Source organism: Pinus tabuliformis, chromosome 5_2 (assembly GCF_031772625.1).
Source record: "Pinus tabuliformis cultivar Carrire ecotype Pingquan chromosome 5_2, CPIR1, whole genome shotgun sequence".
Taxonomy (NCBI): Eukaryota; Viridiplantae; Streptophyta; class Pinopsida; order Pinales; family Pinaceae; genus Pinus; species Pinus tabuliformis.
Window position 1 is genome coordinate 181,176,015 of NC_142306.1, and position 13,070 is coordinate 181,189,084.

Genomic DNA, 13,070 nt, shown 5'->3' on the forward strand with positions numbered 1-13,070 from the left:
TTACCACATCATGGTAGAAGGTGAGCCATTGATCATTGTTCTTTATGTGGATGATATGATTTTGACAGGTGATGATCAGTTGATCAAGTCTTGTAAGGAGGACCTTGTAAGAGAGTTCGAGATGAAAGACATGGGTCTTATGCACTACTTTCTGGGCATGGAGGTGTGGCAGAAAGATGGGGAAGTATTTGTGTCTGAAGGCAAGTATGCCATTGAGATACTTAGGCACTTCCACCTGGAGAAGTGCAAGCCCATGCAGACTCCTCTAGCCGGGAACTAGAGGATAGAGGATGCTACTTTAGGTGAGGTAGTAGCTGCTACTATTTATCAGTAGTTTGTGGGTTCACTTATGTATCTAGTGAACACATGACCAGACTTATGATTTGCGGTGAACCAGCTGAGTCAAGATATGATTCAGCCTACCAAGCTATTTTGGAAGGTAATGAAGCATGTGCTGAGATACCTTAGAGGCACATCTTAGTATGGATTATGGTACAGACAGATAGAGGGAGTGAAGCTTCCGGGCTTCACAGATGCGGATTGGGTAGGGAGTCCATCGAATCAGAAGAGCACTTATAGAGGAATCTTCAACCTTGGTTAAACTGCAGTTTCTTGGTACAGCAAGAAACAGAGGTCAGTTGCACTTAGCTCAGTAAAGGCTGAATACATGGCTGCCAGTCAGGCAACATGCGAGGCTATTTGGATGCGAAAGATTCCAGTGGGATTTTTTGGTCAGAGGATGGATCTAACTATGATCTACTGTGATAATCAGAGTTGTATGAAACTCTCTGAGAATCCAGTTTTTCATGACATGTCCAAGCACATTGATATCTAGTATCACCATCTTTGAGACTACGTGGTCAAGAGGATCATGTTTTTGTCGTATGTTTTGACCGAGGAACAAGATGCAGATATTTTGACTAAGGCATTGTCAAAATGCAAGTTCGAGTTCCATAGAGACAAGATTGGGGTTACTGATAATCCCTTTCTTGTTGAGAGGGAGTGTTGAAAATAGCAACAAGAAATGCTAAATATAGAAGTGCCAAAAATAACACTGCCATAAATAGCATTTCGGGATACCTTCCTATTTTAGTGAGTCCCTAAACTAAAATTGAGAAGTAAATTTGAATTTGTTGTTAGCAGCTATTTGATTAATAATTAATTAATTCATCTTGAGTTAATTAGTTGGAGAAAATCAAACATGAATTCTATGTGAGGACATGCAACAGTTATCCCATTAATTGAGGAATTTATCCCTTAGTTAAAGAGATAAGGATGAGTTGTAATTAGTTAGCTCAGTTAATTGAGTTAAGTCCAGTTAGATTAGTTCAAATAGTTTGTTGAACTAATTGTGAGTCCATTTAGTTAATGCATGCATGCATGTAACTTCTGCACTTCAGATAAGTGAATATTCTCTCATAAATAACTCATGCATGTCAGTTCAGACAGAGACCCAGTTGAGATCAGATGATGGGACAATGTACTATCAGTTGCAGGAATAGTCCATGGAGGATATCTCTTGCATGCAGAAGGAATTCATTCCTTGGAGATTGCATAGTTACTTTTGGGTTTAGTGAGTGTGTGATGAGGCCAATTCACACAGGTGGCAGCATTGGACCCCAAGGAAAACTGCACAAGGAAATAGGAGGCTTCGAGGGCTAAGGAAAGGCATATGGTGTGTCTATTTAGTCTGTGAGATGTATTGTTCGATTGTACTGAGAGCAGGATAGCTTGTGAGTTGATTCTTTGTGTAATCTGAACATATTTCCACTTGTATGATAATATAGAGATCAAGGTTTTTAGCTGAGGCTTTCCCCTGAGTATTCTTCTGTGTTCATGTGTGATTGATTTCTCTTCATCTGTTATATGTGTTCTAATTGATCTTGCTCATATTTGATTAGGCTTCTGCAAGTTTGTTGTAGAATTAGATATGGTATTTTGCTTTAGTATATTGCATAATCTGTTGATCTACAGTGGGAAATTCTACATTTAATTTTCCCATTAGTCCTATCTTCATACACAATCATAAAAAAATTATGGACACTTAGGAGAGGGTTTCCGTGTATTAGCTTAATTATCATTCTATGTGAAGATTCCATACTCATGGTATTATATTTAATAAAAATGTAAACACCCAAATGTACACACGTAAATGTAAATGTAACATTTAACATCAGCCCTCATTAAAAATAAATCTAATTATTATAATGTATAAACACAACATAAATTTAAAATATGAAGAGGTTTACTAACACTAAAAAAAGGTATGGTAAATAAATAAAAATATAAGTAAACCATAGGTATGGTAAATAAATAAAAATACAAATAAACTAGAGGTATGGTAAATAAATAAAACCTTTTTTTTATTTACTCCATAAACCTCTTTATATTTAAAGAAAATTCAAAAGATAGGTTTTATTTAGGTGAAGCCTATTAGCCAAATACCATGGGACAAATAATTATTAATACCATGGATGAAATATCATATTTATAAAAGAGGTATTGTAAAGAAATAAATATAAAAGAGGTATAAAGAGGTATGGTAAATAAATAAAAATATATCAAATAGGATTACAAATAAACATCTAATTATATACCAAGCCTATGGGTGAAATACCATGATATGCTAAATAAAAAAAAATATAAATAAACAAGAGCTATGGTAAATAAATGAAACCTCCTTTTATATTTACTCCATAAACCTCTTTATACTTACTAAGGCTAAAAAGGAGGTTTTATTTAGGTGAAGCCTATGGGCCAAATTATTATTAATACCATGCAAAAAAACATTACTAACCCTAATATTAATATTAAAAGATTATTACTATTATTAAATATAATATTCATATTAATATATTATAATATTAATATTATTAAATTTAAGAACTTTGGATTAATACAATACTAAATTTGTTATATTATAATATATATTAATATATCATGATATATACTAACTCTAAATATTAATGGGAGGGAAGAACAAAGCATAGAGTGATAGAGGTGGAGAGATACGGCGAGTGACAAGGGAGAGATGGAGGTAGATTAAAGGAGAGGAAAAAGGAGGAATGAAGAGAGAGGGAGGGAGAGGAGTGAGATATGTAGAGAAGGATAATAGAGGGAGAAGGAGACACATAGATGGAGGGTAGGGAGATAGAAGGAGAGAGGGAGGGAGATCGTGAGAGGATTGGAGGGTAGAGAAAGAGAGAGACAGAGACAGAGACAGAGATAGTGATGGGGGAAGAGAGATAGAGGTAGGAGAGAAAGGGAGAGAGAGGAAGGATGAGAGAGAGGAGTTGAGAGAGAGGAGGAGAGATGGAGGGATAGAGAGATGGAGTTGGAGGGGAAGAGAGGGATGGAAGAAGAAAGACATAGAGAGCGAGAAGTGGAGAGAGAGAGAGGGAGTGACAAGGAATAGAAAGAGAGAGTGTGTGTGTGTGTTTAGGGGTGAGATAAAAATACAAATAAGGAGAGAGAGGGACATAGTAACATAGTTATATATATATATATATAGAGAGAGAGAGAGAGAGAGAGACAGACAGAGAGAGAGAGAGAGAGAGAGAGAGAGAGATTGGGGAAGAGAGAGGGAGGCAGGAGAGAAAGGGAGAGAGAGGGAGTGACTGGGGAGAGATGGAGAGAGAGTTTGTATGTTTTGGGGTGAGATAAAGAGATAGAAGGAGAGATGGAGACAATCGGGGAGAGAAGGAGAGAGGAGAGAGGGAGGGATATAGTAACAAAGAGAGAGAGAGAGGGAGAGGGAGGGAGGGAAAGAGATATGGGTTTGGAGGGGGAGAGAGAGGGAGGTAAGAAGAAATAAATAGAGAGATAAAGGTGGAGAAAGAGAGAGGGAGTGATAAGGAATATGGAGAGAGAGGGAGAGAGGAAAACAGGAGGGAAGAGAGAAAGTAGTGGGGGAGGGAGAAAAGGGGATTGGAGAGAGAGAGAGGGAGAGGAGGATGGAGGGATAAATAGATATAATAGAGAAAGAGAGTGTATGTTTTGGGGGTGACATAGGGAGACAAATGGAGAGATAGATATAGATTGATAGTGAAGAGAGGGAAGAAGAGAGAGATGGAGATAGTGGGGGAGGGACAGAGATATTGATAGATATGGAGTGAGAGAGAATGTGTGATTGGGGGGTGAGATAGAGATACAAAGAAGGAGAGATGGAGGGAGATATAGATATAAATGGAGGGGAGAGAGAGGGAAGAAGATTTATTGCACTAGATGCATTGATCTCAATGTAGATATTTCTTTCTAATACTATTTGATTGCTTGCACTAGATGCATTGATTTTAGTGTAGATGTTGATTTCTAATGATATTTGATTTCCTGCACTAGAGGCATTTATTTCAATGTACATGATTTCTAATCTTATTTTATTTCTTGCACTAAATGCATTGATTTTAGTGTATATGGTGATTTCTAATCATATTTGATTGCTTGCACTAGATGCATTGATTTCAATGTAGATATTGATTTCTAATAATATCTGATTGATTGTACTAGATGCATTGACTTCAATGTAGACAATTTCTAATGATATTTGATTGCTTGGACTAAATACATTGATTTTAGTGTAGATGGTGATTTATAATCCTATTTATTGCTTTCACTAGACCCATTGATTTAACTGTAGATGTTCGTTTATAATCCTATTTGATTACTTGCACTAGATGATGCATTGATTTGAGTGTAAATTTTGATTTCTAATCCTATTTGATTGCTCGCATTAGATGCATTGATTTCAGTGTAAATGTTGTTCTCTAATCTTATTTGATTACTTGCATTAGATGCGTTGATTTTAGTGTAGACGTTGATTTCTGATTTGATGTATGATGGTACATTATTTTTAAAGTGATTGGATTAACATTGTGCTTGATTTCAGTTTAAGCAAAAAAAAATATTGACAATGTACATTGATTTTTGTGTTATAGTAATTCAACCTATTAGTGTTATGGTAATTCAACCTATTAATATTTACTACAATATCTTGATCTAAAGATTTAAATGGTTTCCGATTTAACCTGTACTTTTCATATAATCAATATGAAAATATCACAAAAGCAACAAGGGTGTCAATGAGAATAGTAGAAGAAAATAGTTTGGGTAGATTTAGTGGGATGATTGTTGTTGTTCTTGTTATTATTCCTTCAGAATGGAAAAGACTTGGGGGGCTATTTACTGGTGCAAGTCTCGCTAGAATTTCTTGTTAATTCTGGAACTTGATTAGTAAGTGTTATTAATTTTCTAGTGACACTTTCAATATCTGACGAATCATTTTCTTTTGCCTTACTTGAATAATGTTGAGACTTCTTTCTAGTCTCCTTGCCATCTTTAGATATATCATCATTACTAATAATGTCAATAACACCAAGTCTTTCTCCACTGTGATTGCTTCTGAAAATTTTACAGCCAATGTCTCCTTTGCATCTCATTTAACAAAAGAGGAAATATTTGTGGGAAATGTAGTGGTATAATAATTAATAGTAATTGAATCATGAGGTTATGTGCCTTGGGGAAAATTGTTCAATATGCGATTGAAATTTTGATTGAAATATTTTTAATTCTCCTTTCCCCCATCTTATTCTTTTCGAGCTCTTTTAATAACATGGAGGGAGTTTTGTCATCAACAAATTTCTCCAAAAATAACTTCTTAAACTCCCTCCAACCATGTATTGAATTGATAGACATACTATGGTGCCATGCTGCTGCTCTACCTTCAAATTTAAAAGGAAAAATCTTGTAAGAAACATCTTCATACCTTAACTCTCCGTAGATGCATGTAGAAATCATCGATGTGATCTTCTTCCTTTGTCTTCTTGTCTTGACCAAACTTTGATAACAACTTTTCAAAATAACTGGGAATTTTATAAAGGTTATCCAGAAGAGAAATAAACCCTTTGGCCAACCAATCTAAGTCTTGATCAACCATGTCTTCATCTCTTGGTTCCTCCTCCTTTTGAAAATCTGACGAGCCTTCTCCTTCACCATATAAACTATCATTGAACTCAAAATTAGCTCCCAACTATTCTTCGTTAGGACAAACAATGTCCTCCTCATACCCTTCGTTAATGGGTGAAGGTGGATCTTACTAAACTGTGTTTTCTAAGGACTCTGCTAACTCTTCAAGAGTGGAAAAAACCAAATCTTCCACTGACACAACTAATACACTGGTATGAGTTGTTTATTTCTTCTTAAGATGATGTAGGAGGTCATTAGAAACAAGGAGTAAACCAATAACTTTCGTAAACCTATAGGTTATAGGTCAAGTCACCTAAATTTGTTCATGGGTGGCCTCGTAAGCCAACTCTAGACCAGGTTGAGAAGACCCTCCCACTTCAGGAATATGAGTTGGAATAGTGTTCTAAATATTACTAACTTATCTAGAAGATGAATGGTTAGGATGTGTCGAGTTATCAGCCATAAAAAATTGGTTTGCCTCCTTCTAGCACCAGAATGTTTGTTTGGTTTTGTTATATTCTTTCCACGACTACCCCATGTACAGGGGGCACCAACCCGTTATGTATGTTGCATTGGGCACTGTCGAGGGGTAAGTAGCGGATTTTGCATATATATTAGGTGGGGGGGGGCTACCTAAGCTTTTGTGCATGGATTTCGCACATGGTTTTGGGCATGATGGTTTTCTGTCCATGGTATTTCATAGATCCAGTAGTCTTGTTTTTGGGAACATAATGAAAACCAATCTAGTAGTCTCGGTTTCGGGATCCAGGGGATAATCTCTATGTATATTTGCTTTATGTTTTATGCTCTCGTCATTGTTTATTTTTTGTAGTTAGAATTCGTATGCAGGTAATTTCTGTAAATGGTTAAAACCTACATTTGGTATTAGAGTTCTTTTGGCTCTAAGGGGACACCTTTGTTGCTAAGGCGTTTTTTGTGTAGGCCTGTGGTAGACCCTATTCAGTCAGAGATCTGCGGGATCGATTCTTGTGGAGAAATTAGATGGTGAGTAGTGGAAAGATAGAGATAGAGAAATTTAATGGTTAGAGTTCTGAGTTGTGGAAACTCAAGATAGAGGATCTGCTAGTGGATAAGGATCAGTGGATTGGGGTAGATCTGGGTACTAAACCAACAACAATGTCGGCTAAAGACTTGGAAAAGTTGGATCAGAAGGAAAAGAGCATAATACAATTGTGTGTCTCAGATTCAGTATTGTTGAATGTATAATGGGAAGATTCGATGAAGGATTTGTAGGACAAGTTAGTAACTTTGTACCAATCTAGATCTCTGGTGAATAAATTGTTCCTATGAAAAAAGTGGTATAACCTAAGGCTGAAAGATAGAGAATTGGTAACAAAGCATACGAACACATTTAATACTATGGAAAGTCAATTATTATCTGTTGATATTAAAATTTCAGATGAAGATAATTGCTTCAATTTCTTGTGTTCTCTACCAGATCCATGGGATAGTCTAGTTGTTGCAATGGGTAGAAATGCAACTGCCTTGAAGTTTGATGCAATAGTCTCATCCTTGTTGTCGGAGGAGATAATGAGGAAAAATATGGAGTGACAGAATGGTGATTCCTTGTCTATACGAGGATGGTCATAGAACATAAATAAAAATAATTCCTCAAGTGGGAGATCTAAATCTAAAGGGAGATGTAAATCTCCAGGAAAACCTATAAAGGTGTGCTAGATATGCGGAAAGGAAGGGAAATTCGAAATGGACTATAAATCTAAAGCTACTAAGAAAGGAAAGGGATATGATGATGCTCCTTCTACAAAGGCGAAAACCACCTCAGATAAAGATGGGAATGTGTACTTGGATTCTTCTTCAAGTACACATGTAGATCATGAGGCATGGTTGATTGACTCACGTGCATCCTTTCACTTCACTCCCCATAGAGAGTGGTTCTGTGAGTATGAGAAATATGATGGTGGTGATGTCTTCTTAGGGGATGACAGGAAGGCTAGAATCATTGGTCGCAAAAAATTCAAGTTCAAGTTGCAAGGTGGAAGATTAGAACACTTATGGGTGTTTTGCATACTCTTACATTAGCCAAAAATCTGATTTCTGTAAGAGAGATGGATGATGTAGGTGTAAAAACAGTGTTCAAGAAAGATACCTGCAAGATGGTTCATGGAGCACTAGTATTGATGCGGTTAGTTCAGATTGTAATTATGTACAATCTTCAAGGCAACGCTGTTATTGATGGGTGCAATAGTGTTTTGGTTCCTGAAAGTGGAGCAGAAAAGCTAGTGGTCTGTGGAGAAATGACCATGCTATGACATCAAATGCTTGGACATATTGGAGAGAAGGGCCTTCGAATACTTCATGGTAATGGTATGGTAAAAGGTATATCTAATACCTCTTTGGATTTTGATTTCTGGGAGAATTGTGTAAATGGGAAGCAAAATTGGATGTGTTTCCCCTCTAGTGGTAAGAGGGTGAAAAAAATATTATTGTTTGTGCACAGTGATGCATTTGGACCTGTGTCGATTCCTTCACTGGGAAATTCAGTGTACTATGTATAATTTATAGATGAATTCTCATGGAATACATCGATATATTTCCTCAGGAAGAAATATGAAGTCTTTGATAGGTTTAAAGAATTTAAGGCTCTAGTGGAAAACTAGATAGAGAAGAAGATAATGGTGTTGAGGACAGGTAACAATGGAGAGTTTTGCAAGAAGGAATTTGAAGAGTTATGTAAGAAGTGTGGTATAGCACGACATAAAACTAATGTATACACACCTTAGCAAAATGGAATTTCAGAAAGAATGAATAAGACTTTGATGGAAAGGGAAAGAAGCATGCTCAGTCGCATTGAGTTAGGACAAGAATTCTAGGTAGAGGTGGTGGAAATTGCATGTTACCTGGTCAATAGATGACCTTCATCAGTGTTGGAGGATAAGACTCCACAAGAAGTATGGACTAGTAAGAAACCTTCTCTTTCACATCTGAGGGTATTTGGATATGATGCATATGTACATGTTCCAAAGGATAAAAGAACAAAGTTGGATACTAAATATGAAAAGTGCATCTTTATTGGGTATAAGGATGGTTTAAAAGGTTATAAGCTTTGGAACCTAGAAACAAGGAAGGTTGTGTACAACTGAGATGTGGTGTTTAGAGAGGTGAAAGATGTTATTAAACATGAAGTCCTACCAAAGGAACTTGAGAAGATAGAGTTTGAGCTAAATAAGGAAGAATCAAACTCTATAGCAGAAGAGGAATGAGAAGATGAAGAGCCACAAACCCCTTCTGTGAGAAGATAAGTTAGAGAAAGAAGGCAACCAGAAAGGTATAGTCCATTTGCTTTTTTTTCCAATTTTTTCTTTATCTATTATTGATGATGATCCCATAACTATGAGGGAAGTAGTAGATTTAGAGGATGGAAACTCTAGAAAGATGCCATGGTTGATGAAATGGCATCTTTGCACAAAAATGAGGCCTGGGATCTAGTGCAATTTTCAGCTGGAAGGAAACACATTGACAACAAATCGGTGTTCAAGAAGAAGATGAATGCACAAGGAAAGGTGGAGAAATACAAAGCTTGTTTGGTAGCAAAAGGTTATTCCGAGGTACCGGGAATTGATTTTGGTGATATTTTTTCACTTGTTGCCAAGGTAGCTTTTATTAGATTGCTTTTATCTATTGTTGTTGGTTTTGATTTTGAGGTAGAATAGATTGATGTGAAGACAACATTTCTTCATGGGGATCTGGAAGAAGAGATCTACATGAAGCAAACTGAAGGCTTTGTGGGGAAGGGTAGGAAAGAACTAGTATGCAAGTTAAAAAGGTATTTGTATGGGTTAAAACAGTCACCAAAGATGTGGTATCAGAAATTTGATACATTTATACGGGGGCTTGGCTTCACCATAAGTAAAGTAGATCACTGTTTGTATTTTAAATTAATTGGGGACCATGTTATTTATCAGGTCTTGTATGTGGATGATATGTTGTTGGTTGGAAATGACAAAGAAATTATCTAGGATTTGAAGACCCAATTTTCCTCCAAATTCGACATGAAAGATCTTGATGTTGAAAACTATATTTTGGGCATGGAAATTAAATGATATCAAGCAAAGAGGAAGTTATGGTTAAACGAGATGAAGAATGTCGAGACAATAATATAGAGGTTTAATATGCATGATAGTAAATGGTGAAGGTTCCTATTCCTGTAGGTGTAAATTTATCTGCTGAACAGTGTCCCAAGACAAAAGAAGAGTAAGAGGACAAGTCCCATGTTCCATATGAAAGTGTAGTCAATAACCTGATGTATGGAATGGCCTGTACTAGACCATACATTGCACATACAATGGGAGTATTAAGTATGTTTATATCAAAACTAGGGAAGGAGCATTAGAAAATAGTGAAGTGGGTTTTTCAGGTATTTGCATGGCACTAGTGATTATGGTTTGTGCTACTAAGGAACACTAGGATTGGATAGAGTTTTGGACATCTGTGGATTTATTGATGCAAACTGGGCTAGAGATCTCGATCAGAGAATATCTACAAGTGGGTATGTGTTTAACCTATTTGGAGGTGTAATCAGTTGGATGAGTAAGAGATAGTCTGTAGTGGAACTTTCAACTACACAGGCAGAATACATGGCATCCACTTATGCAAACAAGGAAGCAGTTTGGTTATAGATATTGTGTTCATGTATGGGGTTAGTACAATGAGCTATAAGGATAAACTATGGCAGCGAAAGTGAAATTTTTTTGGCAAAGAACAGGGAAACTTTTAAGGATGGAAAATTATCTTAAGTTTAAAAACAGTGGTGAATCTCACTGGTCCCTAATATGCAAACTGTAAAATGTTTATTGATGTATTTGTAAAAGTATTAAAATTTATAATAATTTTACATATACTCACTATATAATTTTGGTGATTTTTAAGGTAAAATAGTTTGGTATTTTAAAATGTGGGCAAATCATTTTTATAAACAAAAAGAAATTGATGAATATTTTTTTTAGAAAATCGTGGAAAATTATCCCACCTACGAATATTAGCCCCAAAAATTTTTCCTTGGCAAAGAACCCCTACTTATCACTCAAATACAAAGAACATTGATGTTGAATATCACTTTGTGAGGGATATGGTTGAGGACAAAAAGGTGTCTCTGGTAAAGGTGGACACTTTGAAGAATACTCTAGATCCATTGACAAAGAGTTAGAGCACTGGGAAGTTCTCTTAGTGTAGAGAAACAATGGGCATTGCAGGACTTAATCAATGACTAAGCTCTCATGTGGCTCCCTGTGGAAAGAAAACAACAAGTGGGAGAATGTTGGGTTGTGTTATATTATTTCCATGACTACCCCACACTCAGGGGTGGTAGCCCCCCCTGTACATTGCACGGGGCGCTGTCAGTGGATCATGGGGGGGGCAAATGCCCCCCCTGTTGGGGTAGCCCCCTTGAACGATGTCCGGGGAAGCACCCCAGGAATTTTTTTTGGAACCCTATATTAGGTGGGCGAACCTACCTATGGTTTTGTGCATGGATTTTGCACATGCTTTTAGGCATGACGGTTTTCTATCCATGGCATTTTGTAGATCCAGTCAAGGGAACCATGACTACGTTCTAATCTAGGTTTAATGGATTGTGGTTTATGGATGCTTCGACATGTATATATATGTATTGTAACATTGAAAGGAACATAATGAAAAATAAATCTAGTAGCAATTTTGGATATCTAGGGGAAAATCTTTGTGTATATATGTTTTATGTTTTATGCTCTCACCATTGTTTATTTTCTATTTTTAGAATTCATATGAAGGTAATTTTTGTACAGGGTTAAAAACTACAATGTTGACGGTGTTGGATAGGGCCAACATGCAGGGGATCCCCTCAATATGAGGTCCCAATTATACCTCACACCATTTGGTGTAGGAGTCCTATCTAGAATACGATGCAACCTCTATTTACTTAAAGATATGCCTTGGCTTTAGCAGTTAGCACAAGAGAGAAGCACACATGTGCTTTTGAATGAGCAAGTGAGTGTGCCTTGTGAATGTGTGATTACAGATGTATCAAGGTTATTTCACTACAGAGGGGAAATAAAGTGATCCTATAAAAGAGAAGTAATAGTACTACCCTAATGGAGACACACACAAATGATAAAGGCTCATCTAACATCAAGCGAAATATTTCACATAGATGTGATGATCATTACAATCATTACATGTTAGGCCTCTATAATACTAGTGTAGCTCCCTTATTGTTATTGTTAGTGTAGCCCCCTTATTGCTATTTTTGTCCCCATGTGGCCCCCATATTGTTATTGTTGTTCCCCATAAACTCCCACTATTTTTAGTTTTGTGCCCTTACATTATTATTGTTATGTAGGCTCTGATTATATTGTGATCCCTTAGACTCCTATATATACAAAGCAGGTCTTGTCATTTGTAGCATCCAAGAATTGTTCGTTTATGTAATTTAAAGAAGGTTACTCCCTTGAAGTGGATAATTTTTAAGTCTTTGATCTATATTTTCTATTGTTTTGTGAGTTGGTTGCATAACATTTGGTTTCAGAGCTTTGGATTCAAGGGTTTTTCTGCTTCAAACTTATCAACATGGAATTTTTTCTATAACGTTTTTTCTACGAAGCTTAAGAAGATGAAATTGTGACTAGGTGGAGCCAAAATCTTGGTAAACTTCGTGCAAAAATTTCAAATATTCATTTGCTATATTTTCTGAGATATGGTCCAAAGAAGTTAGGGATTTTTCATGCTCCAAAATTCAGTCTCAAAAAAGTGACCAAGACAAAATACTCATAAATGTCCCTTAAAGAATCATATTAGAACTTCGTAAAAAGAAATAGAAAGATAATAAAATATAGCTTCTTCTGTATACATTTTAGGGGCAAAGGCTGAAATAGTGACACATGGCATTACGTAGAAGTTTCTCTACTGAACTAGTCCATAATCAGGGCATTGTGGGAGATTTGACATAACATTATCTTGAAGAACTCAATTTTGTTCTGAATTGTGAAATTGGAAATAAGACTCACAGGGATACCAAAGGAAGGAATTTAAGACCTTGGAGATATGAAACTACAAAGTTACAACTGTTTAAAGATCGAGCTCCTAAAATCAAGAAA